Here is a 27,934-nt window from a genome sequence, read left to right as displayed (position 1 = left end):
CTCAACTGCACTGCAGACTCCCTTCGTCAGTAGCTCAGGTGTTGGCCTTACAGAGACGAGTTCCCACCGTCATCTCGTATGCATAGAGCTTCATAAAGGCAAAGTCACTCATGCCGGGAAGTAGCAAGGCACGAGCACATTCTGCACTCTAGTAAACAGAGTGCATGTGGTTCCAGTGACTCACCAAAGCAGAGCACCAGCTCTTGAGAATAGTTGCTCCCACTGCCAAGACTGAGAAATAAAAAAAAAGTTGGATGAGGAAATGAGGGGGGGGGGGGGAAGAAAATAAAACCCACATCAGATCATGGCTCATTTATTGTTTCAAGCAGCAGAGTCTGCTTTTGTTTTTGCTGGCTTTTCTCTTTTTTTTTTCTTCCACACAAATGAAACGAAGCATGGAAAGCAAAGGCTCTGCCAGCATCAGTTCTGCACTGACAGTTCATTCCTAATGGCTAGCTTCCCTGCTCATTGCAGATGAGTACAAATAGATAACATTCAAGGGTCTCTTCCAACTCAAGCTATTCTATGATTCTACGAGATGGGCCCCAAATTATAACCACCAAAAGTACAAATGAGTAGGTAGGTTTCTCCCAGAGATAGAGCCCTTACTTACAGCAGAGTGCACCCCTATTTCTTCACTTATTTCATTGCTGCAAAAAGTAACTCAACTATCTACAGCATGGCGTTGTTACTGACTTCATCACATCAGTAGTTGGAGCTGCAATCAACCCACAGTGCTGAGGGGGCCCTTGGAAATCAGGTGAACCATGGCACTGCCTAGAACCTTCAGTTTCACTTCAGCTCCTGAAACCCCCGTTAAAAAGATGCAAATTCTTTAAACAAATAACTGAAGCACCTGCCAGTTTGAAGAAAACTGTAGCAAAAAGTCTATGACAATCACAAACATCATGATTTACAACAACTGTGTCTTGTTAGTCATCAATATGAAGATTAAAACCAAAAATAGATATATTATCATATTAAATGTACTTTTTATACCCCATCTTGCCAAACAATCCTGATAAAAATTGCTCAAATACAAAAAAGAAACATTTTCAACTGTTGTTTCTTCTAAGAACTCCACACAGAGTTCACAAAGACTTCTTCACAAAGACACTAAGCTCAGGGCTTAGCATTGGAGGAAGATCAGTTTGAGTTAAGGCCTAAACTAAACACTAGAAATGTTGTCACTCTGCAGGTAGACTAGGATCAACCCCCTCATTTCTCCAAGCATAAGGCTTTAGCAAGAAGAAGACTCAATACTACATTCCTATGACTCACATCGCCAAATTCTGGGAAGAGACAATCAAGGCGTCAGCACAGCAGATCTTCAAGGTCTACATAATACTGACAACTGTTGGAGAACGAAGTATCTCTGGTAGATTAAGAGAAGATGTAAAGGTGTACCAATAACAACAGAACACTGTAAGATATTAAGCTCCATCTGGGAGCCTATGTTCAAGAAGGATGAATATGAACAGAACCCATCAGAGCTGCCAGGAGGGAATAACAAGTCCTTCTTACAAGGGAGATGAGAGCTGTCAGTTTAAGCTGCATGGTTCTGAGGAAACAAGACTGTTCTCCTTATCACAGAAACAGCAATTAAAGCTGATAACTTCACAAGGCCAAATGAGTATAAGTTGGCTATGAACAACTTCAGGCTTGAGCAAAAAGCTTTCCAGCTACACTCAGCTCTGGATGTTTTCCAGCAGTAGAGGAGCAGGTGGCCCAACCAGCCTTAAGATTCAGCTTGATATATTAATTGGTGAGATTATAACCTTGGCTGCTTAGGAAGGAAGAAGTCTTCAAGATCCCAGTAGCATTCGGTACTCATGTTCCTCTGCTCATTGATAACACCTCTTAATTGGCTTTTTCTTATTCTCCCTCACCTACGTGCTTCACCTACTACAACCATCCACGGTTGTACCCATCCACATGAACTCATTTTGGACATTTAATGGGAAATTCCAGAAACTCAGAGCTTTGAAAGACTACTGTAGAGAAAAGAAGTGTAATACACCTTATTTTGCAGGCGCAGTAATGAAGACAGTAGAAATCTGTTTCTGCAGTAAAGGAAACCTGAGCATTGTGCTGTACATGTAGAATTAACAGGAATTACACAAGTTCAAACTACCAGCAAGGGCAAAATCACTCAGTGACAGACAGTGCCATGTTATCCCACTCTTCCAAGCACAGACTCCAAATGATCAAAGCTTTTAAATGAGCCTGACATTTTTTTGTCAACCACCACTCCCATCTATTGCTGCTCGTCCTGTGCAGGCTACAATAAACCCAGTATAATTTCCTCCCAGTTAATGCATGTAAGAGCAGGGTTGTTCCTACCACTGCCAGTGTCTCCATTCCACTATCCAGAAGACCCCCAACACAGCAGACAGTCCTGTTTCTTATCCGCCAAATACTTCTATCTTCTTTTTTACTATGTCTTGGGAGATTACTGCTCAGCACTCGTTTAAGCCATTTATTTTCAAAGGCACTCAGATTATTTGCCTGTACCTCTGATATATTTCCAGCTTTCAGATCTGTATGTTTAGATAAAAAATAACTTTTCAAGTCCAACATTCAGAGTTCAGCTTTCAGCTGCAGATTTTCAATGAGTAAATCTCAATTAAGCCAGTAAATGCGGCTGCTGCCTTGCCAATGCGTGACACCATTTCCTTCTGGACATCCCCTGTGGCTTAGATACAACTACCAGGATATGTGAATTGATTCATTTCTTGTATTCTATCGCTTTCTAGCACAATGCCTGATTTGGGAGCTGCGAGGGTTTTCATGAGATCAGTGGGTTTGGACCAGATAGGACACCCCCAGCTCTCTGTGGGGCTGGGAAATCTGTCCTGACATTTTTGCTGAGCGGTCCCACAGTGCTCAGTGACGTGGGGACCCTTTTTGCCTTCAGGCTCTCTGCCAAGCAAACAGGAAAGCCTGGCTGTATGCAGACACGGCTGCAGCATGGGCTGAAATAAATCCCATTGGCACTGAGGATACAGAGAAATGACCGAGCACAGGCAAAACCCCTGCCCTTGCAGACTACAGGGACAACTGAATGGTGACAAATAATGAGCCATCCCACAAAAGAACAAACAAACAAACAAACAAACAGGGGGCATCCCCTAAAATGTTCCAGCCACAGAAACATGAATTATCATCTGATCTTTTAATCCAGATTGAGGCAGCACCTGAGTTTATTCCCATACGACAAGCCTGAGCCAGGGCAGGTCTTGCTGAGCACCACTAGGCTACCCTGAGAATTTGTAGCTGGGTGCCAATTTCCTGGAAGAGTTCCACCTTCAGCAGAACTTCATCTTGTCCTCCTCAGCCAAAGCCTCCCCACCCTCCTAGGCAGAAACTATGGCCGCTGATAGCCCCGGGCTGCTGCAGATTACTTAATGTTTGGACAAACATTCGAAAGCAAGGAGCCTTGTGAAAGCACTGAGAATTATGCAAATACAAAGCCAACAGGAAGCATTGGCATTTTATACAAGTTTGCCCTCATTCTATCAAAGCCTCGCAGCAATAACGTATTTCTCCCCAAGAAAAGCTGCTGGAATCATTTCACCTGCTTTAATGCACTCATATTTAGACATTCTACGTACCAAGAGTGCATGAATTAAATCAGTATCTCCATTTCATTTTGATTTAGTGTAATGAGGGGGGAGATCTTTGCAAGGGGAATCCACATCTCATTTCAGACCTTTGGCCAGACTCAACTGGATGGATATTTTTTCTTTACTGTCCCTGCCTGTTCCCATTGCTATCACCCTATCATCACAGATGGGACCAGCTTCAGAAGCATAGTTGGCTTACACAATCTGAGATAAAAGACTGAAGGCAGAAATCAAGCATTCTTCTATTCCAAGACTTAATTACCTCCTTGTAAGTCCTACACAGAGAGGGAGAAAAAACGATACCCAGGACTTGCAAATTCCCCATCCTCATACCCAAAGGCCCATTAGCTCCTTTCCACAGACAAGAAACCAAAACATCTCACATTTTCCTTGGCTTGATCTCTACTTACTGTTTATTAGCAGCCTGTAAAATTATGAACAGAAAATTTAAATAAATTTAGAGATGCATCTCAAAAATACACTCACAGCTCCAATCACACTGGCAACATGCGAATGAACAGGCTAACAGATAGAGGCTGGGGAGGAAGAGAGGAAGGAAACAGAAAATTCTTTTTGCTGCAGGAGTTTACTGCTATCTGGGAATGAGGTTGGGCTGCCCCAGCAAAAGAGCTGCGTACAGCACAGAGTGGTCTGCAGAGCCACAGTGACATCAGCACTGTAAGCACATGAGCAGCAGCAGACCAACCCCAGCAGCCTGCATTCACACTTCTCAGCTCTCCATATACTTCAACAATGAAGTCTCCCAAAAAAATGCTGCTGCTTCCTTTCCTACAGTCAGGTAGCGAATGCAGCCAGGGAACTAATTTGGCTTAAAAATAACCTGGCACAAGACAGAAAAAAAACCCGAGAACATCTATGAACTTCATAGCAAGTGTTATCACTCTATCAGAGCAGCTTTAGGTGTATAAGGGGCAGTGAAACTTGGAGCCAGTACCAGGAACACCAGGCTGCCACTGCTAAACCCAGGTGCTGCCAGCTTTTCTCTGGGGTAACACTTATCCTACTGCCTTTATCTTTAACAGTGAAAAATTAAGAACACCACAACGCAAAAACAACAGTTCCAGTTTGGGGCTCTCACTACAAGAAAGACATCAAGGTCCTGGAGCTTATCCAGAGATGGCCAGTGAAGCAGTAAAGGGTCTGGAACACAAGTCTTATGGGGAGTGGCTGAGGGAGCTGAGATTGTTCAGTCTGGAGAAGAGAAGGCTCAGGGGAGACCTTATCACTCCCTACAACTCCCTGAAAGGAGATTGTGGTGAGGTGGTGGTCAGCCTCTTCTCGCCTTTAACAGCGATAGAACTAGAGGGAATGGTCTCAAGTTGCACCACAGAAGGTTCAGATTGAGTAATAGGAAAAATTTCTTCTCTTAAAGAGTGGTTGGACACTGGAACAGGCTGCCCAGGGAGGTGGTTGAGCCACCATCCCAGAGGTGTTCAAGAGTGGATATGGCACTGCACAACATGGGTTAGTGGGCATGATGGGGATGGGTTGATGGTTGGACAGAATGACCTTAGTGGTCTTTTCCAGCCCTAATGATTCTATGACATCATAGCAAAACACTTTGCTTACCAAAATTTAAACCACTGCACCTCTTTCCTCTGTCTCTGTATGTACATATGTATACAAGCATGCACAATCGTGCACAGGTTTTCAATTCTGTGCACGAACCTTCAAGCAGTGCAAGTACTCCAACGTTTTTTTAAGCACATACGAGGCCTAAAGCAGCAGCACATATTGATAATACAACATAATTAATGTCACTTGCTTACTTCATCCAGGAAATTAATCTAATCAGCTAAAATAATACGACAGCCAGAACTTGGCACCAAAGGCAGAAGCTGCCACACGGGGCAGACCAGCTCTGCCACCCACCACGGAACCATTTAACCCTGAAACAACCTCCTGGGGGACATCTCACACAGTGAGCAGCACTGGTCCCAGGGATTGGCTCAGTACTAAATTTCTGGCCCTCTTCAAGGAAAGAAAAAGGTTTTGGCTTTTTCTTTAAATTTTTATGTACATCTTTTGGGGAGGGAAGTCAAAGTGAGTTTAACAGAGTTGGACTCACAGTCCAGTCCAAATTTAAAAGCACAATGAGAGATGGTTTTCTTCACAAAATGCCAAAAATAAGCTACTCTATAAAAATATAAATATTTGAATTTCTATTGGGTTTTAGAGTCCAGCAGCTGTAGGAACATCTCTAGGAAAGTGACAGCTAGCTTATGTCAGTGCATTTACATTGCTGAGCTGTGGGAGCTGAGTGGTCATAAACCAGTAAGTCGCACTGAGGAGCTCTGGGAACAGGTGCTGGTTACCAAAACGGAGTATTTTAAGTTGCCACTCTCACTCCCAGCAGTGACAGAAGTACAGGACTACTGCCCTGGCCTTTGAGGCTGTGGGCAGATGGCTGGGGTCACCCAACTGGGACATATCGGAGAGCTGAGTACTGCTGTGGGGAGACAGGGCTGCATTCTTCCCTGATGAAAGAGCAGAGAAAGGGCTCGTGTTGCTTCTCCGCACATTAGTGCAGGAACAAAAAAAAACAAAGCAAATCCGCTCTGTAGTATTAGTGATTATGACTCAGGCTTTTATTCCCCCCAAGCCATGATTCATCCGCTTCAGCCACACAGCTCAGAGGCACAGACTCAGAGCAGCCTCATGATTTCAGGCGCCCCCGCAAACAGTGTGGGGGGGAGCTTTTTGCTATCTTTCTAATTAACTCTCTTCTGCAGTCAATGGTTAAGAATTCTCATTCCCCCTCTCCCCTCCCCTCCACTCAGCTCCTGGGCATGGGGCCGGAGGAGCTGAGCGCCGCACGCTGGGGCCACGTGTCTGCGGATGCTCTGCGCCCAGGAACTCGTCACAGCCCCGTGCGAGCCGCGTGACCAACATAAACACACACAGCCCTGCAACCGGCCCCGCTGATGGGGGTGGGGGGGGCATGTTCAAAGAGAGACAAACAGGAGGTTACTCGAGGCCAAAGGGATGGCCGGCAGAAAAGAGATTCATGGGAGGCACAGGGAAAACATCAGGATGGGGATGCAGCTTCAGAGAGGTGGCAGACATTGGTCAGTGACAGGCAGCATCCCATACAGCAGGTGGGACATACAGGGCTGGGGACAACCCTGTGGTGCCTTTAGCCCTGCCTACCGTGCCATACTCATGGGCTGAGCTGCACAGGGACAGGTGTCCCCACACTCACCATCATGTACTCCATCACTCCATCTCTTCTAGCAGCAGAAACCATGGTTGTTTTTGTTTTGTTTTTTTAATTTCCATTCACTACAGTACGCCTGGTGATCCTACTCTCCTCTGCCCTGGTGAGGCCACATCTACAGCACTGTGTCCAGTTCTGGACTTCTTGATTCAAGAAAGACAGGGAACCTCTACTGACAGAGGAGGGCTACAAAGATGATGAGGGGCCTGGAGCATCCATCTCCCTTATGAGGAAAGGCTGAGAGACCTGGGGCTGTTCATCCTGGAGAAGGGAAGAATGAAGCTGGATCTTGTTAATGCTACTAAATATCTAATGGGCAGGAGACAAGTCAGTGATGCCAGGCTCCTTTCAGTGGTTCCCAGTGGCATTGTTGAACAAGGGGCAGTGGACACAAACTGGAACACAGAAGTTCCATACAAACACGAGGAAAAATTCCTTTACTTTGAGGGTTACAGAGCACTGGACAAGCTGCTCAGGTAGGTGGTGGAGTCCCCTCTGGAGATAGGCAAAACCCAACAGGACACTTTCCTGTGTAAACTACTGTAGGAATCTGCAGCAGGGTTGAACTTGATGATCTCCAGAGGTCCCTTCCAACTCCTACAATTCTGTGGTTCTGTAAACGAGTCTTGTGGCCTCTCTCCATTTGGGTACTAATAGAGGCAGACAAATTCTACATTTCAAACAAGGATAAGACATTAAACAGAGCCTCTATAGAGTGATTAGGTACAATTTAAAAAAACAAAAAAACAAAAAAACAAAACAAACAAACAAAAAAAAAACAATAAATCCTTATGTTCTTGGTAATGAGCTGATTGGCAGCAAAAGCCAGGAAGCACAGCCTCCTTTCCCCTGACACCGTGGTGCCCTGCAAAATCAAAGAGTTAAAGTTCAACAGCTTGCCCAAAGGATAAGGCTGCAAAACATGGAGCAGAGAACTATCTGTGATACAGAAACTCACTGTGTTCCCAGGTTCATACACATCTGTGAATTCTTGATACTCCTTTCTTCCCAGAGAGACCATGTAAAGGCACTTCAGCAAGTTTGAGATGCCAGGTGAAGAGCTCCTCACCTTCTCCAGCACAAGAGGCTGGGCAAGCAGCACACCAATAAAACAGTGTGAAGTAACAGCTACTTGTTTTTGCTGGTACTGCTGCACAGGAAGAAGCTACAGAAACATGAACTCTTTGTAGGGGTCTTAGAAGGATTTTTGAGGCTGAAATTCAAAAATAATTTTTAGCAAAGGAAGGAAGGGAAGGAATAATAAAGGAGGGAAAAGCCTCTTACGTCCTCCGATTATTTTTTTTCCCCCTTACTCTGTCACCACAAACCCTGCTAAACAGTCTGTCTCCTTTCCTCCTGCAGTTCCCCTTTAGACACTGAAAAGCTGCTCTCAGGTCTCCCCAGAGCCTTCTCTTCTCCAGGCTGAACAGCCTCAGCTCTCTCAATCTGCCCCAGGACAGATGTTTCATTCCATGGATCATTTCTGTGGCCCTTCTCTGGATGTGCTCCAACAGACCTAAGTCTTGCTGTACTGAAGACTCCACATTTGGACACAGTACTACAGGTGAGGCCTCACCAGCACAGAGAAGAGAGGCAGGATCACCTCCCTCACTCTGCTGGCCATGCTTCTTTTGGTGCAGCCCAGGATATGGTTGGCTTCCTAGGCTGAGAAGGCACACCGCTGGCTCATGTCCAACTTCCCATCCACCAGTACCCCCAGGTCTTTATCTGCAGGGCTGCACCCAACTCTCCCAGCTTGTATTGGTAATGGGGGTTGCCTTGACCCAGGTGCAAAACCTTGCAGCTGGATTTGCTGAACCTCATGCAGTTCACCTGGGCCCACTGCTCAAGTTTGTCTAGGTCCCTCTGGTATGCTGCCTGCATACAACAGCTTTGTGTCATCAGCAAACTTGCTGAGGGTGCACTCAACCCCAGTGTCATTATTACTGATGAAGATATTAAAGAGTTATTGACCCCAGCACTGATTCGCAGGGGCCACCGCTCATCACCAATCTACAACCAGACATGGAGCCATTGGCCACCACTCTGTGGATTCCATCCAGCATTCAATTCTTCGACCATCAAACAATCCAGCCATCAAATCCATATCTTTCCAATTTGGAGAGAAGGGTGTTGTGGGGGACTATCAAAGACCTTACTGAAGTAGAGATAGATGACATCAGTAGCTTTTCCGTTGTCCATTGATGCAGTGACACATTCATCAAAGGCCACGATTGATCAAACAGCATTTGCCCTTGATGAAGCCATGCTGGCTCTCCTGTATCATCTCTGTGCCTTCCATGTAGCACCTTAATGTAGCTTCCAGGAGCATCTGCTCCATGATCTTCCCCAGCACAGAGGTGAGACTGACAGGTCAGCAGTTCCCAGGGTCATCCTTTTTACCCTTTTTAAAAATGGATGTGATGTTACCTTTTTTCCAAACACCACGGACCTCACCTGATTACCATGACTTCTCAAATATCATTGAGAGTGGCTTGGCAACTACATCAGCTCATTCCATTGGGACTCTAGGATGCCTTTCAGCAGAACCCATAGATTTGTGGATGTTCAGGTTCCTCAGGTGGTCACAAACACAATCCTTGCTTACAGTTTGGGAGCGATGTTACTTCCCCAGTCTCTTCCTATCAAACCAAATGTTTGAGGGCTGTGTGGCAGGCAGTTAGCAGAGAAGTCCAAGACAAAAAAAAGTTGTTAAGTACCTCAGCCTTCTCCTTGTCTGCTGTTACCAGTTTGCCTGTATCAATTGCTAAGGACACTCTCCTGGACTTTCATTTTCTGGTTGAGGTACCTGTAGAAGCCTTTCTTGTTCTTTTTGGTATCCTTTGCCAAGTTCAGTTCAAGCTGGGCCTTGGCTTTCCTTGGATCTTGATTCTGAAACACTGTCAGTGAAGGAAATCTGCATCTTAGTGGGAGGCACTGTTCCTCGGGAAATAAAAATCCTGTCCATTTTACAGCATCAACCAGAATTATGTCAACAATTAACATTCCATTTTAATACCCTTTTCTTCCTCAAGAAATAGCTCTTAGATTAATGATTTAAGAAAACTAACACCAAAGTATTAATTTAGTAAAATTTGATTGCATCTATTTAAAGTCATAAAAAGCGTGAAGCTTCAATGAGCTGTTAAGATTGCTGATGATACTAAATTAAGAGGAGCTGTTGACTTCCTCGAGGGCAGAGAGATCCTGACAGACTGGAGGGCTGGCAATCATCAGTCACACAGATTTCAGCAATAGCAAGTGCTGGATTCTACAACAGGGAACAGGGCAACCCTGGTTATGTGTATGATCTTGGGGATGAGAGGCTGTAGAGCAGCCCAACAGAAACAGATCTGGGGGCACTGGTTGACAGCAAGTTGAATATCAGCAGCAGTGTGCCCTGGCAGCCAAAAGGGCCATCCATGCCCTGAAGTGCATCAAGGCAAGGACTCCCACTGGGTGAGGGGAGAGACTGTCTCTTGTGGTCCAGAATGGGAGCAGGTTTCGGTGCCACAAGATAAGAAGGCCATAAAACTCCTAGAGAGTGCCCACAGGAGGGCTACGGAGATGGAGAAGGGTCTGGAGAGCAAGACATATGAGGAGTGGCTGATGTCCCTGGGTGCGCTCAGTGCAGAGCAGAGGAGCTGAAGGGAGGCCTGATGGCGGCTGCAGCTCCCTGAGCTCTGCTGTGTGACAGCGACAGGGCCCAGGGAACGGCATGGAGCTGCGTTCAGGTGGGGGTCAGGGACAGGGTCTGCAGCAGGGGGTGGTGGGCAAGGCCCTGAGCTGCTGGAGTTCAAGGAGACTCTCAGACATAGAGTTTTAATTTTGGGCGGTCCTGTGAATAGCCAGGAGTTGGACTCCACGATCTTTCCGGGTCCCTTCCAATTCAGAATATCTGAAGTTATCTTAAAAGAGTTATCTTATTCAGTTATCTTAAAAGTGCTGTTCTTCAGCATGCAGAAAACATAGGGGCTCTGGCGGTCAATCCATGTCCCATCAATGTATTCTGATGCCCTATATTGCAGGCAATCTTACAGATACATTTCATCTTTAAAATACACCCTGTTTTTGCTATGTGGGGAAAAAAAAAAGTGTTCATGAGTCTGGTGCAGAAGGACTCTCATCTTCACTTCCACAAAACCCAAAAAAACACGAGAGCAAGGCTGTTTAGTTTTCTGTTCTGATGAGCAACAGACACCTGTGTAAGGACAAGAACTGCTTGCTCTGAAGGGTCGAGAGAAATGAGATGCAGGTTTTCAGAGATGTTAAGGAAGCTGAAGATCACATTATCAAGATTTTCACATAATATCAGAATACCCAAGATCTAAGTAACATCAGGCCACTGGCAGAATCACTAAAACGTATTGGACCTGATCCATGTCTTCATGCACTAGGAGAAGCCTACCCTATCAAAACCAAACTATCAGTTAATACCGTCCTATTTTTAATAAAACCCTGCTACAATAACGCACCACACCATGAGGAGACAAACACACGTAATGGCAGGAATAAACATGCTTCCAGCATATTTGATAATAAAATAATAACTTTAAAAAATCTGATTAATATTTGCTAGCAGTTCTCAAATGCGATGGGGTTTTCTAAGCATTACTTCCTTACTTGAATTACCGTGTCTCTTATTGGAGCTCTATCTTAGCTACCTGGCTAGAAAACACTTCAGCATTTAGCACAGGGTATTTACAGAATAATGAACACTTACTACAGAAGGAAAAGCAAGAGCTGGGAAAAGACAATAGGAAGGAAATAATTAGAGCAGAGAAGGTATTTATGAGTATGAATCATGCATTTCCCTAGACAGACATCTTTCCATTAATGATGAATATCATAATTCCCCTAAATAATGCAAGGAAAAAAATGTTTAATCATTTAAAGGTATCATCAATAATAAATACGTCACTTCCATATGCTAACATCACCGTTCTTCTCTGCTCAGGGACTGTTCTACAGTAAAGACTAAAATCACCATCACCTTCAATTTTGGCAAAATGCTTCAATATCACAGCCACAAGAACAAAGAAAGTGAGACAAAGAAATGGAAAGCAGGGCATGCTCACAACCTGTGTGGTGTAAAGCCTCCTTATACCCTGACTGCTGTTCTCATGTGATAAAGAAGTAAGGAAAGCGTAATTCTTATTTGCTCAGAATAAGAGTGCACCAGGTGGGTACTGAGATAGCCCCAGCAAGTTAGAGTCCTCTCCCCAGCTCAGAGGGTTAGTTACCTCTACAGCATTTCTAAGGCAGATCACACTGAGAACAAAGTGAGCAGATGCTCAGTTCTCTGGCCACTGCCATCAGCAAGCAGGAAGAATGCTAAAGGACCAAGGGCAGGATCGAGATACAAAGGGACAAGTCTCGACTCAAGGACAGGGTGTGGAAAACTGCACAGTGAGATATTACACTGAACACTGGGTGTCTGCACTGCAAGTTTCCAAAGTCAGCACATCAACAAAGAGCTGCCATATGCCAGCTGTGCCAGCAAAGAACACAGCAAAGGAGGAGAGTGAGGAGAAGCTGAAGACAAGCTAGAGTATCACCACAAAAGGACAGGGTCCTGCAGCACTAGAGGCACAAGAACAACTGCAGAGCAATCAAACCTGGTCTCCAGAGGCAATCCCAAGTAAGGGGTAAAGAGATGCATATGTGAGCACTAAGATCCATGCCTGGACAGAGAAGTAAGAAATGATGCTTGCAACATTTCAACAGTGGGTTGCTCAGGAAGAGCAGAATGTGCTTTAAGAGCTACATTGCTGCAATGCTGCCAGAAAAATTCAGAGAGCTCAGAGCATGAGCACCTTAACATCCCAATAAAATTACACAGGTTTCCCAGCTCACCTTGGCACTGATTCCTCTCATCCCACCACAATCTCACTGCCACTCCAGTTGCACCCTCCCCAAAATGCGGGCTGTCCTGACTTAATGCTCTTTGTGACAAAATAATTATCCCAAGGGCTGCTGCTGCCATGGCAATTCCAGTGACTGAAAATAAATGGAGTAGGTGCAGAACTGGTGTGAAGAGCTATGGGTCCACTTTGAGCAGCTCTACTTGCCTAAGTAGTAGGGGAGAAGAGCAAGGAAATGGTGTTTTCTGGGGGTTTTGAACTCCCATGTTTCCAAATCATTTTCCAGAAAAACGTTCCCCTCCAAATAAAGGAAGGTTGTACAATACAGGGGAATTAGGCTACACAGAAGAAAACCAGTGGAAACTACACCAAAGTGATTTACTGGAATCTTTAAAATAAGGGGGGACAACCACCCACAGGGAAGATCTAAATCCAGTTCCATACAGCCATCTAAAGCATGCAGCCTTTTACAGCAAGGAAACCCAGCCTTATATCTCTGCCAAATATCTATCATGGTTTGGGGTGGGACAGAAGGTTTGTGCCACCAAACCATGATTTGTATTGTTTCAACTTTTTCTCTTTTCCCTAGAGTCACTCTTCCAATTTAGAATTTGTGCTATTTTAGGCAACTCTGCTAAAAAACAGGATTTAATGTTTGTTTGGGCTGACCATAAAAATCTTTTCCACTGGAACAAAGATTTAAAACTGTGACTCAAAATGAGTTTACAATGGGAGGTTGATTATCAAGAGGACCAGAATATCCTCTTATTAGAAAAATGTTTGCTGGTCTTTCCTGAACTTCACGCAGTAGTATTAACTCAATGGCTCATTCAGTTGTACACAGGCAATAAAAGCTGTCTTGGAATCTGGGAAAAATACACGTTATAATAAAGGAAACGAGCTTGTATGTGTACATGTTTATCCATATATGTATATACATGATTGATAGGATAAGAAAGAACAGTTTTAAACTAAAAGAGGGGAGATTTAGATAAGATTTTAACTGAGAGGGCAGTGAGGTGCTGGCATAGCTGCCCAGAGAAGCTGTGGACGCCCCATCCCTGCTCAAAGCCAGGCTGGATGGGGCCATGGGCAGTCTGAGCTGGTGGGGGGCAGCCAGCCCATGGCAGGGGTTGGAACTGGATGGGCTTTGAGGTCCCTTCCAACCCAAACCTTTCTATGATTCTAGGTGTACTGTCAACAAGAGATATAGGAAAGAAAAATGTGAAATCTCAGAAAACTAAGTTGGATGAGATCAAAGAACATACTCCACACATTTGCCTGAAGAAAAATAAGCCTAATTAAGATTCTTTTTTTATTATTATTTTTCCTCTATTATACAAGTCCTATGCAAATACTCAGGCAGTTTTGAAGAAATCTCCGGAGGACAACCAGACTTCTGAAAAATGGTTGTAACACCTTATGAGTACCCTACATATATATATACCCTACATATACATATATATATATATATATATATATATAAATATATATATATATATATTTTTTTTCCCAAAGACTTACTTATATATGCACAGTATTCACATATGTAGGTTGGGCAATATCCCATGCAGATGCAGAATCACAACCCAGGTCTGGAGAAGCCCAGCAGTGCTCATGAAATATTTCCCAAACACTGAGCATGCAGACGTAGGTGACGGTGTGAGCTCTCCAGGTCTACCACCAAATCTCCCTTTAGCCTCACCTATGCAGGAGCACACAGCTGTTCCTGTTCTTTCCCATGTCTCCATGCTATGACAATCTCACTGTTTTTTCTGCTGTTTTTTGACTGGCTCAGTTCTCTACGCTGGCTCACTGCATTGCCAGCAAAGCAGCCAGAATAATCCAGAGCGCCAACTACTTGGGATGCCTCTATTGCTGCGGCAGTGCTGAGGTACCTAAAGATTGGCATGAGGCCACTGAAGCCACAAAGAGTGGAGGAAGAGTCAGGTCTCAGAAATGGCCCTGCAACTCCAACACCAAAGGTTACCAAAGATAAAGTGGGGCAGCAGCACAGGGCCAAAGAAACCCTGCCCTCTTTATCAAGCCTTGCTGATGAAACATCAAAGGAAAGTATGCATAAAATCCACCGTTCACTGTTATGTAGAAGGGCAGATTAGATTTTAAGGCAGCAAATAATCAGTGCCAAGCCTACAAACACACTTAACAAATGTCAGAGTGGCACTGTGTAACAGATCTCTGTCACAATCACAATGACCTGGATCCAACCTTGCACCTGTAGAGGAAAGGCTTTGGAAAGCTTCCTATCTCTTTTTTTTTTTTTTTTTTTTTTTTTTTTTTTTTAAATCCTAGAGCTAAAGTTTGGTCCCTTGGCAAGCAGAGAGAACATACGCAGCATCTGCATCCAAATTTAAAAAAAAAATAAATAAAATTACCACTGGGGAGTAGAGCACAGTGCGTACAACTCCTATTTACAAGCTTTCTGGCTGCTCTTTTATCAGCGCAATTCACTGGAAAACTGAAAAGCAATCATCGCTTTACAAACGTGCTTTGCTCTGTGTGGTTCCTGCACAGAACTGTATGCTGAAAGCGTCAGTGAGGGAATGTGAGCCGAGCATCTCGCAAAGCAGCTGCAATGTGCGTTCCTCTCGCTTTGTCAAACAGCATCTCTCCGTTTCTACAGTATGCAATCATTATTTTGCTAATCACAGGGTGCTCTGTGCTTCTCAACCTGAATTATTATTATTATTATTATTATTATTATTATTATACTTGGCTCAGCTGCAGATGCATCTGCCTTCCAAACACACAGAGCTCGGATGAAGAAGAGGGCTGGGGGCTCTGATCCCTGCAGCATAAACCAGTGAATGGCATTCCAGCATGCAGCTTCTTTTAATGGGAAAAATGACGTCTTTCAGGAGGTTTTCCATTTTAAGTTAGAACAGAATCACCACAAAAAGAAGAAAGAAAAAAAAAAATACTGAGTAAGGCAACATAACACTTACTATGGCCTCCTTTCAATACACCAGCTCAGAGTTATATTTATCTCTCAGCTTCAGCCTAAAAACATATTTTGTCTAGAAAAACTTTTTAACTGCTTAAAAGAGACACTCAAGCAGCAAACACCACACACTCAGATACTGGGAGAAAAAAAAAAAAAAGAGAAAAAAATATTTATTTGTTTAGATGCAGTCAGCTGGCTGATATCTCCCACCTACAGCTCATAAACAACCCTTCCAGTGGGCAGGCATGACATGCTGTAGAAGAAAAGGATATGATCTGGCTACTTTCTGGCCCTTTGGTTCACTTTCACCCACTTCTTCTACAAACATCTGATTTTAACCAGGGCCAGCAGCAGGATGCTGCGTACGGTGAACATGAGCATCTGTGGCACTCAAGCCCAAAATGCAGGAGAAGCAGCAGTTAGCCATAAACACTAACCTGGAACAATCCAGGATGGTGACAGCTCTGCACAGATATGGCTTTTAAGAGCTATTCCTCCTGCCAGGCTACCTCAGACATGATTTGCTCTTTATCCATGTCAAGGCAAGGCCCTCTGCACCTCCCAGGTCACTGCCCCGTGCTGAGGGCTATAACTAATAGAAGTGTATGAGCTATGCCAGCTCCAAAGTCTTCATTAGATAAACAGCCTGTCTCTGCTCTGAATTAAACTGGGGTAAAAATCTCATTTGGTTATGCTAGGGAGACAAAATCAGGCCTGAGAGTCTTGAAAATAGAAATCAACCCAAACAATTGGCATTAGCTGGCCCTTGTCTGCAGGAGTCATCAGAAAGATCAGGTTATGGTCATGTCCTGAAAGAGCCCCACACCCGAGGGTTGACATGGGGACACATCACTGCATCGCAGAGACATTTGGAAAAAAAAAAATTAAAAAAAAAATGAAGAGTCATCCTGCGTGAAACATGAAACACTCAGTGTTTACATCTCATTCTAGAGGTCTCACGTTTCACCAGCAACATGGATAGGAGAGGCTGCTGCTTTTGCTTCTGCGCATTGACACCCTGATGATACCCTCCGAAATGATGTGATTTCATCACACCTTTTCCAAGAGGTGACTACCAACCAATGTAAGCCCCCAGACACGTTTGCACCAGTCGCACTTATTTGAGATCACCCAACCTGACCGCAGAGGAGCGCAGGCTGAGCACGTTCAGGAATTGCCACCCATCACAAAAACGCCCAGGCACGGCTGCCAATGCTGCACACAGGGGCCTGGAAAGCGTTGGCTTTCCAGCATGGGAAATGCAGTGCTGAGTCCTGGGATTTTTTGGAAAAAAACAGCTGTGCAAGCAAAGCCATCCAACCCAGTCGCTCGCTGCCGTGGGCTCATGAGGCTGATGCAGCCAAGAATAAAAGGTCTGCCACAAATTGATATTGAGCACATTTTTCAAATTGCCAACATCAAAGCATTTTCCTATTTCAGATCCCTCCGCTTCTATAATCAGAAGCAGTCAAAACACTCAGCTTTAAAGCCTACGAGTCCAGCTAAAAGATGCTGAGCTTTACAGCTCTCCTTGCTTACAAGAAAATGGAAAGTATTTTACAGGATGTCACCTCAGCTCCATTTCAAGTTCCCTCTGCTCCCAGAACTGCAGGGCAGGCATTCCCACATACCATTCCCAAGCATTTTCTTAAACGGATGAGGACTGCTGAAACCAATCAAGCTCTTATCACCACACACAAGCCTCCCTGGTTGCTGACACCCCAGGAACCCTCTGCCCCAGGAGGAGCTGGGCAGCAGCACAGCCACATAGCTCAGCCCAGAGCAGAGCCAAATCCCTCAGGAGGGTAGAAACAGGTTCACAACCAGGCTGGAAAGTTCCACGCTTGCAGCAAGCCAGAATGCTATTAAAATTAGCAGCTGACAGCTAAGGAAGCTAATGGCTGGAATGCAGACCCAGAGCTCTGAGCAAAGATTGTAATCAGCTGTGATGGAGGAGAGCAGCACAACAACCACTGATCCCATTTATGCACCACTCTGGTTCGTATCAGTGGGTCTAGGATACACTGCACTTGCATGCAAGCTGCAACCTGAAGGAGGTATGAGAAGCAAAAGCTGACAAGTTATCATTTAGAGAGAAGGGAAATAGGAGCAGCTCCTGCTCCTCTATTCCTTTTTTTTGAGAAAAAGGCGCAGCTGTGGCTCCTCCTCTGGAAGCAGCGGAGTATCAGTGCGTGCACAGATGCTACCAGGGTGGCTGAATGATCTGTCTCTGTGAGAGGAAGGAGGAGCCAAGCAGAAATGATAAAATGTCTTGGAGCAGAAGACAAACGTAGATAAGATGATAAAGAATGAACAGCCAGAATAGGAAAGAAAGGGGAAAGAAGGAATGAAAAAAGGGAAATATGTGTGTGAAAAACACCATGGGCATAAAACTCAGAACATGAAGTGGAACAGAAAAAGAGAAGTAGATGGAAACCAGGAGGGGAAGGAGCAAGAAAGTTACAGCAATGATGCATTCAAACATTGTATACATAAACACATCTAAAACATACATACACACACAAGTACAAGAACCACGCTGTGTTTTATCTACACTGTGTAAGACTGAACACAGAAGTGGCGATGAAGTCATTGCCTCTGGCATGTCAGCAGTTTTCACCCGCACAGGGATTATTTCTGCACATTTCTTGTACCAGGCTGACTCCCATTTACTTTCACCTACAGAAGAAAGAATGCAGTAGCCATGTAAAAATATTCACAGCAGAGCAGCATGTTTACAGCTGCAACATCTCCATCATGTGTGCACAGACAGCCACAGATCCTCATGAGGACTATTAGCACCGTTAGTTATTGGTATTGCTTACAGCACCACATATAAAGCACCACCAAAAGCTGGAGAAACCAAATGTGTCTGTGCTTGATGATAAATAAAAATAGAACAGAAAGGACAGTTACTGTTCCAGAAACCCAATGACCTAAGGCATAAACCAAGATATAGTTAGAAAGTAAAAGCAAATAAGGCAGGCTGAGCAGACTGAAGCAAGAAATATGCCAAAGGAGATACCATCATTTCCTCATACAGTCCTAAAAATCTTGCTTTAAAAAGGAATCCGGAAAGGGGTGAACCACAACAGAGCTTGAGCAAAGGCCCACCCATCCCCATTCTCCAAATTCCCACTTAAACCACTAATGAGGATGCTGTAAAGATCCCCCATTACTTAAACAACCAGCAGTAAGAAGGAACCCACATCAGAATCACCACATCCATCAAACCACCCAGAGAACAGCCCTTAACTGACATGGCCACAATGTCCATCAGGATCACGACTCCTGTTCTGCGTGCCCATCTGTTAAAATGCCACATTTTGGGACACACAAAACAGAAGACAATCAAAAATTATTCATGGGTTAACTTCTATGAGTCCATCCACAAGATGTTAAAGGAAGTAATGTGATAAAAAAAAAAAAAAAGAATAATAATTTAAGATTTAATACGTCAGTAAAATAAAATGGCCTGCTTTGACCAGCTAATGTGACAGAGCATTAATCTTTTCTCTACAGAAAAATCCTGGTAACTAACCTTAGTTTGGAACAGGTGAAGAGCAGAAAGGGAGGCTAAAATTTAGGGATGTTTGGGTACACATGCCTATCTTTTTATTTCCTTAATTTTTTTCAACATTCCAATCAGGCACAATTGGAATTCCAGTCAAACATATTTTCCTCACTGTTCAGTTTTAACACTGAAGTCATCACCAGTTTATCTTTCAGGTAATGTGTTAAATGACAAACCAATATCTGATACATGCTATTTTTCTTCCAACCCAGCAGTGGAGGGCCTGCTTTTGCTTGCGTGTTCTTTAATTATCTGTAAATGTTATATGAAACATGGCTACATATGTAGAAAAAGTACAACTGGGATGACATATCCTGCACTTTGGAGCAGAATACGAAGAGTTTTGTGGTGTCTTTATCAGAAAGAGGGTCTGGACAACCCAGGATGGAAACGAACTCTCAGAGAGCAGAGCTCCATTTCTTTGCAGAAAACTGCTGTAGTCTTTGCTGAAAGATTTCAGCAGTCTTTCTCTTAGCTGAGGTAATACAGGCAGTACTTTGAAAGAGAACAAGAGACCTCAAAGCTCTATCTGTATTTCCAGCAAAAACCAGTATAGGAAGACAAGCTGCCAACACCACAGAGGAGATAGGCTGCAGCTTTCTGGTCTGCCTGAAGCTTCCTTTGCTGGCAGGCTCCCAACTCACACATATCACTGCAACACCAAACAAACGTCCCCATAACCAAGATCAGGACTCTGCCCAGGAAGATGATACTTCATCTCTCAGTCCCAGATGACAGGGCACTATCAGAGAAGAGTTAATCACCAAAACAATTTCAAGAGCATTCCTAACCCACCAACTCAGTGTGGATTCGTTCCAGCTGACAATGGAGCCAGCAGGGCAGTAGCACAGTCAGTTCCTTCCTTCATGCCCATCAGCTCTTCTGCATTGCTGGAGCTCAGCTTCAGAGAGTTGCTTTCCATCCATGAGGTAGTAGCTGGGTCCAAATGTTACACAAAGCTAAGGCTTATCTTTACCCTCAGAGGCTCCAAGGATGGAAATTGGTGGGAGGATGCAATACCACTGTTCATCTCTGGGTACCAGCCACTCCAATGGACTTGAAGATGACTTCAGACTCCTTCTAAAACCACAGGGGCCCGCTGCAGCAGAGCGAGGCTGGGAGCCTTGCTGGGGCAACCCCCTCTGCCTGCCAAACCTCCAGTGTAACCACAGTTGCATTTAGTCCAACCTTAACTCTTGCCAACTTCATCCTGTAATATCTTTCACATAAGTATTAATGCTATCAGCAATATTTCATGGGTCTATAGGCTTTGCCACAACTCAAGGATGCTTAAAACAGATTTAGGCCAGGCTCCAAGACTTTAAAGAGAAGATGCCATAACTGAGAGCCTGGGAGGCAGAAATCCCACAAAGCAGCCCTGTCCCTGTTGGTACCTCCAGTTCTCTTTCTGCTGAGGGAGTGGAGACAGCAGCATTTTAAGTGCTCAGCACCCAGATTTCTAAGCAGAAAAAAAAAAAAAATACAAGTGTTCATTACTATGGATATGAGCACTCCTAACACTATTACAAGGAGGAGAACTGTGTATTAGCAAGACCAGACAGCTGAAAACTCTCCCAGTCGTTGTGAATCAGCACAAGTAACTGCAGGTTGTTTCATCACTGTCTTACTGTCTCTTTTCATACTAGCTTGCTCTGTGAGATGCTGGTAGCAGTTAATGAAGAAATTATTGCTGATGAGAGTGTCAGACACTGGAACAGGTTGTTCTGAAGTACTGGATGGATGTCCTATCACCAAAGTGTTAAAAGTCAGGCTACAGTGGGCTTTGAGTAGACTGTGCTATGGACGATGAAAAGCTGGTACTCAAATGTATGTTTCACACTTAGCTAGGAGCTAAAGGAGATCTTAGCACCAGTCTTTCAACACTTGTGTGATCCCATACAGCTACTCAGTGAAAAGTTTTCAAAAGTTCTGCTTAGATATGTCAGCTGCAGCCTACCAAAGTCATCGTTGACATTTCTGACATCAAGTCAAGTACAGGATCTTGACAATTTTGGTGAAGCACTGAGGGTCCAGCTGACATCATACTGTTCTCCACTATGAACACAGAAAATAGCACCTTCCTCAACATATGAATATGAAAATGTGAGCACAAGGGGAAGAAATGGCTGCTGAGAGTAGAATCCCCACATCTACCTGTAGCCAAGTAGGGGGAATCCCATCATCTATCCAAATTACCTATAAAAACTGGTTCTGGCGGATCTTAATACCAACCACCTTTTGCTCGGATCCAGGTCCTCTCCTTTCAGCACAGAATTCCATGCTTCCTTCCTATGGAGACCAGGACATGGCGGCAGCATCATTCATTCTCATCCCAGCAATGAATCAAAACACCACCAGGCAGACACTGGGACCTGGACAGTCTGCTTCACTGTCCCATGGAGACAGACATTCTTCCTTCTCCTATGAGGCTTCTGATCATAACATTTACTAATGTTCTTCATTCCAGAAATTTGGGCATCCTTCCATCTCATTCCATACATGAAGACCTGAAGCCCATCTTTTCAATTTCTTCCTCAGTAACCACAATAGTAGAGAACTGCCAGTGGACTGGGGTCTCCAGTCCAACCTCCCATCTTACAAGCTATTATTTTCCTTTGTAACATCAAGCATTTTTCTGTATCATCTAATAGCAGCCTTTTTAACATTTAAGGAAAATTTAAAGCTTTGCCTACTGCAACCCTTAAAAGCAAGCTAATAAAAGCACCAGAGCCAGCTGTGAGATACCTGTAAATTAAATGATCCAGTAACTCACTTAACATCTGAAAGCCCCAGAGCAGCAGGCTTTAAGTTGTCTGTGCTCAGCATTAAGCTCTTGGCCTCTGCTGCCTCGTGATCATTTCTGGGAAAGTGTACTTCACACCCTCCTTTATATATAAGAGAAAATATAAAATAAAATAAACAAGCCATTATTATTTAAATGAAGCCGGAAGTATTACTAAATATTTCCAAACAGAGGCACAGTAGTGTTTTATTCAGTGTGCCAAGCTGCAGATCGTTGTATTGATAGGTGTGACTAACTACTGGCAACATCAACTGAAACAAAGGGTTTGGGGTGCCACATCTACAGTCAGCTACAGCAGGGCTATGTTAATACTGAATAATGAACTTCAACATCAACAAAAAGAGACTCGTGCTAGAAATTTTTCCATTTGGAGAAGGCAAAACACAAAGGGTTTGAGGGCAGTTTGTGCTTTGGCCACTGCTCCACATCCCATGTGCAACGACACAGGATAAGCACAGCCCACAGCTGCTGCTTTCCCCAGGTTAACCAGCACACAACACCACCTTTACGATACTGCATTTACGTCAGCAGCACACAAGCAGCAGCAAGGCTCCAGTTTCTTGCACCACTCGCTCCTTGCACAGCCGGCAAGCCCTTTCCAGTTGTGCAGGGCTCACCCCTTGCCTGGGCAAGGAGCCACACAAGGCAATGCAATGCACTTCATTTTTGCATGGATTCTGCTCAGCTCCTGTTGTCAAAAAGAGATGGTCAAAGGCCCTGCAGTGGACTGCTTCAGAGTCTCGGGGCTCCCAGAAACATTCAGATCATGATGAAGACCTCCAAAAGCTGCTCTATGTGCTAGGATGCGGCCTTGCATATCCCACCCACCTCTGCTATTCACCACCCCTTAAGGAAGGAGCCTATAGCTCTGGGCACTGCTCCTGAGCCAGAGATCATTGCCACCAGAACAGAGGAGAGCCTGTGGGAGCTTCCTATAGGACCTCTCTCATTACTTCCCAAGGGGTGGGACCAGCACCTGGAAAAGCCATCAGTTGGCTCTGACCAGTAATACAATAAAAGGTTTTAAACAGAAGAGCAACTCAACCTTGTATTCTCAATCAAGGCACTGAAGAAGTGACTCTCATAGAAAATGTTGCCTTCCAAAACATCTGGTAGCAACACCACTATTCTTGTGTAAATGCACACAGCAGCCCAAAGTGCCAGAAGCATTTCCTCACCAGGCTGCCCCCATCTCAGTTCAGCCCATGCTCTGCAGAACCTAGCAGCTCCTACTACCTGCACAACCAAACTGGGAGAGGGCATGGCCAAATCTCCCTTCTCTTGTCAAAGGAACTGATTTGCAGGGACCCATCAATAGTTTCCATGCAAAAAATCTTCTGCTGCTTTTTCCAGGTTTTGAAGGCGGAAATGACTAAAAGAGAGAATTCATCCCTCCTCTTGGTAATTTGTTGCAGTGGCTAATCACCCTTGCCAAAGTCTTTGTGCCATAAAAGTCAAAGTGCCATAATTTCTAATTTGGGCTGCCTCCTGACCTGCCTGGCTTCCCAGCACAGGACCTAGTGACGACTCTCACTGCTGCACGACAGAACTTTTTATAGCCTGATGTATTACCGTAGGCAGCAACTCACATACGAATCATTTTTCTATCGAGGGATATGGCAGGTGCAACCACCAAGAAACCTAAGGTATCAACAGCAGCGAGGATGTGACTGCAAGGGCTGCAGCACAGGCAGGATAAACCTGAGATATTTAGCCAGCCCCAGCTGCAAGATACAGCTCCACACTGATACACCTGTACCTGGAGGTCACATAAAGAATTTGACACCACCTCACGATGCAATAAAAGGCATTTAAATCATACAGACCTGGAATGCAAACAGCTCAGTTGGCTCTCCACACCTGGAAACACTCAGCAACACTGCTTTACCACAACACTGATAACTCTGATAAATGCTGTTCTGCCCTGATCCTCAGGAGCATGGCAAGCACAGGGCAGGCACTGCATCTGCAGGTATCGATGAACCACGTTGGGCTGCACAGCCTGTCTTGTCAGGACGCCATGCTGCATTAACATACACTGACTAGGAAGAGATGCAGCTGTGACAAAGGAAAACGTGGCCCACATAGGGCCAAAGAGATGGATAATTTCTTTATTCCCCACAACAAGCTCTGCATAAATCTAGCCAGGAACTAAGCAGGTGTTTGGTATTAAAGCAATGAGCCAGCAAAGAGGCAGAAAACAACACATCCCGTGCTTCAAAGTAAGATCTGTATCACCTTGCAAAAAGAGCCAGAAGCTTCCTGATCAGGTACACATCTTCCTCTCTGCTATTTCGTTTTGCAGCTCTGCACCTTTCTCAGCTCACACAGCAGGACCCTGCACTGATGCTGTTCCTGGGCCAGCAGCAAAGGATTAGGGCAGAACATCTACCAAGGCTTGAGCAGAGCCCTCTGCAGTGCCCGAGCGTGGCTGACACCATCTCACTCCTCCTCCTCCATTGCTCAGTGCAACCAACACCAGACATGACAACCACACTGCTCACACTAGTGACAGCAGTCTTTGTGGACAGTCTCCAGCACTGCTCTATGCTGCAATGCTTGAAGCACCCAATGCCCTACCAGTACCCAGAGAGTTGCCACTATACTCACAGATAGGGAACAAAAGATGAGCCCCAGGGTTCCTACAAGCCATGGAAACACTTCCCAGACCACAAAAGTCAGCGTCCTGCCCTTGACATGGCATTAGTGCTATTGTTTGCACAGACCAATGGGTGAAAAAAAAATGCGTGTGTACAGATGTGTTTTTTTATGAAGGTGTCACATGTGTAAGCCCTACCTTGCAATTCCTAGCAGGGCTGCTCCAGCGTGATTACAGAAAAGCAGTGACACTGTAGTAACCCACTGAACATTCTCATCAGAAAGGTGACAGAAGAACACAACGATATTTTGATACATTCAGAGATGGTAGATAGTTTTTTCCTCTGGTCTTCCTCCACACCCTCAGCACTGCAGTAATTCCTTTATAAAAGTTAGTGAGATACCGACAGCCACCAACTGAAAGCCCTCTTTGCACAGCATTCTGATTAAAAACAGGAAGACATGGCTCAGATCCTTCAGAGAAATAGGCATAAGTTCAAAGTTGAGCAGATACAGCCCATGATGGAGCAGAAACCTAGGCTTCAGTTCGGCAGAGAGAGAACAGCACAGCTGCAGAGCTGCGGCACGAGCTTTGCCGTCGGCACACAGCTCCCAGCCTCAGAGAGCAACCAGCTCCTGCGGAAGTTGTATTCCGTGCACGGAACTTCACACAGGGAGCCCATCTTCCATTTTAAGAACTAATTCCTATACATAATTCATTTTTGCAACATGCAGAGCTTTCAGCAGAAGCAGCCATCAGCCCTTCCTTATTTTCACTCTTGCCAAGCTGCTCTGACAGCACGAGGACATCAGCACGCAGCCCAAGCAGGGGATGCAGCAGCACCTCGGCCTGCAGTGCTCACAGTGTGCAGGGATGCTGGAGGTGCACAGTATGTCCCACACTGAACAGGTACAGAGGCACTCCCAAGGGCTGAAGCGCTGCACCTGCACACCTCACTGCCTGAACACAAAGGCACAGCCACATCTACCTGAATTATGGCATCCTAACCCAGGAGAAGCCACACTCACTGCGAGAAAAGAGGAAAAAGCAAAAGTTAGAGGTTTTCTAACACTAAGCTAAACAATGTACGTAGCACACACTAAGCTCCATGGATGTGAGCCATCCATCACACATGGCACCCAGCACAGCACCTGGCTGCTCCACGTGCTCAGAAAGCACACATCCCTACTACACAATTATTAAAAATTACAGAGAAAAGAAAAATGGTGTCTCTGAGACGTAATCAAATATTGCATTGTAGCATTACTTCTTACGGTGATGTCACCACTTCAGAGTGAGGTTTTTTTAAATATATTTTACAGCAACAGATAGGCATGCTTCTACACTAATCCAAATCAGTTGGCACAAGCTGGCAGTAGAGACTGTATTCCTGCTCGACAAAGAAATATTCTCATTTTGCGCAGCCATGGCATGTGCACAGTAGTGCTCTCTGCCCTGACCCATGCTGTGTGTCACTATGTCCCCCCAGAAAGCGCATCACCCAAACAATGCTCTCCAAAAAGTGTCTGGTTGTCTTTGCAGACACGTATTAAGAAGAAGGAAGTGGCTTGGGGTATTCGACTCCCTCCGCCTGCCCACAGCCTTGGACAAGCAAAACAAGCCTCAACTTGTCAGTGCGATGGGCAATGGGCTTCCAGCATCCCTCAGGCGGGGCCGCGGGCATCGCTACGGGCATCGCCCCTCCGTGTGCCCTGAGATGCGACTGCCAGAGGGCTTCTCAGTTTAGGACTCAAGTCCTAAAGCGTGGAAACACTGTAATACTCTTGATAGGCAAACACCAAAGGTGGCCTCTGGAAATTAAGTTGCATTTTAAAGTACAAAAATAAACAGACAGATAAATGAGAAATAAAACCAGAAGGCGGATTTTTAAGGAAAAGACAGCCTTGGAACCCTCGCATTTTCCTCCCAGCGCCCCAGCTGACATCCAAGGTACACGCTGTGCCCCGGAGCAGTAAGGGCCAGGCTCCCATCACCCCCCTGCCCCACTACGGGGCTCGGGCATCCCTTCCCTCCTCGCCTCCCCTCTAGGGCTGTCTCCGCACCCCTCGGCCTTATCGCGGCGATGCATCGCCGGGGGGGGCACTCCGAGCCCTTTTCCTCCCCATCCGCCCGGATTCAGCTTTGGCAACGGCTATTTTTAGCCGCAGCGCTTTAAAAAGAATTAATATCAAAAATATATAAAATGCAACACCTCCCTCCCGCCCCCCTCCATCTGCACGAGCCCCGCAGCCAAGCTGCAAACTCCTGCAAGGCCTAGCGAAGGGAAACGTACAGCAAAAATGGGAGGGTTGGGGGGGGGGGGGGGGAATAGGTTGTAAGGAAAAAAAAAATCCATAAAAATAGCAAAAAGGAAAACAGATAAGCAGTAAGAATAAAAATTATAAGAAGTAATAAAAAAAATTAAAGCGATAATAACAATGCAGATCATTATTAAAAAATAAAATCAGACCAAAAGCCGCCCCCCCTCCCCCCCCGCTCTCTGCAGCCCCGCTACTCACCGCGTCCCCCCCCATTCTCCGGGCTGGGGTCCGGCGGCGGCGGGGCCGAGCGGAGCGGCGCGGAGCAGTGCGGTGCGGGCCGCTCTGCCCATGTGCTCGCCGGAGCACGCGCTCGCCTCAATGGAACGTTGTGCTGGCGAGCGGCTCTGTGACGTCACCGCCCCCCGCCGCCGCCGCCGCCGTCGCCGCCGCCGCCGCCGGCCGCAGCCCGGGGCAGAGCGCGGAGCCCGGTCTGAGCGCAGCGGGACGGGGAGCGGGGACAGCGGGGACTGGGAGCAAATAGCGTTGGACGGCGTGGAAATGGGGTATTCTGGCAGTGCCCCGTTCGGCCGGTGGTCAAAGGTTGGATGGCATGGGTACCCCGGGAAGAGTAGCCCGCAGCGAAGAGAGGGAGGTGGCTTAGCGGTCCTGTGAGGGCTGAGAGGGGGCGGGGGCAGGAAAAGAGAAAAATGCGAAAAGAAAATCGTACGTACAAAGAGAAAAAAAAAAAAATCACGGAGAAATAAGGACAAAATAAGCATGATTTTCCCTTTCCATTTATTTAACAACTATGTAAAAATAAAAGGTATCCTCAATTCCAGGCTGGAACTGAAAGCTTCAGTGTTCTATGATTTTTATTTTTATTTTTTGCACTATTTTTGCTCTCTCCAGCAAATGGCCCTGACACCTTCCCATGCATCCCAGCTGCAAGCACAGCCTGAGTTGCCCGATGACCCCTGCCCAGCCACACGTGCCACACACTCACC

The 27,934-nt window shown here is 45.4% G+C and overlaps 1 long non-coding RNA gene across 7 annotated transcripts in view; it reads right to left on the bottom strand.

Annotated features, from left to right (window-relative positions):
• Window positions 1-27,320, bottom strand: part of LOC128091567 (uncharacterized) — a 78,364-nt gene extending 51,044 nt beyond the window's left edge. For all 7 annotated transcript variants that reach the window (XR_008211458.1, XR_008211452.1, XR_008211454.1 and 4 more), the window contains exons 1-2: window positions 27,189-27,320; window positions 1-231 (exon numbers count right to left, since the gene is read on the bottom strand). This is a non-coding gene — a long non-coding RNA (uncharacterized LOC128091567). The remainder of the gene's footprint in view (window positions 232-27,188) is intronic.
• Between the last annotated feature and the right edge of the window lie 614 nt (window positions 27,321-27,934).

The sequence above is a fragment of the Tympanuchus pallidicinctus genome, unplaced genomic scaffold, assembly GCF_026119805.1.
Source record: "Tympanuchus pallidicinctus isolate F22 unplaced genomic scaffold, pur_lepc_1.0 scaffold5, whole genome shotgun sequence".
In the NCBI taxonomy this organism is placed as follows: Eukaryota; Metazoa; Chordata; class Aves; order Galliformes; family Phasianidae; genus Tympanuchus; species Tympanuchus pallidicinctus.
The sequence above is the reverse complement of the archived record's forward strand: the minus strand, read 5'-3'. Positions and strand labels throughout refer to the sequence as shown.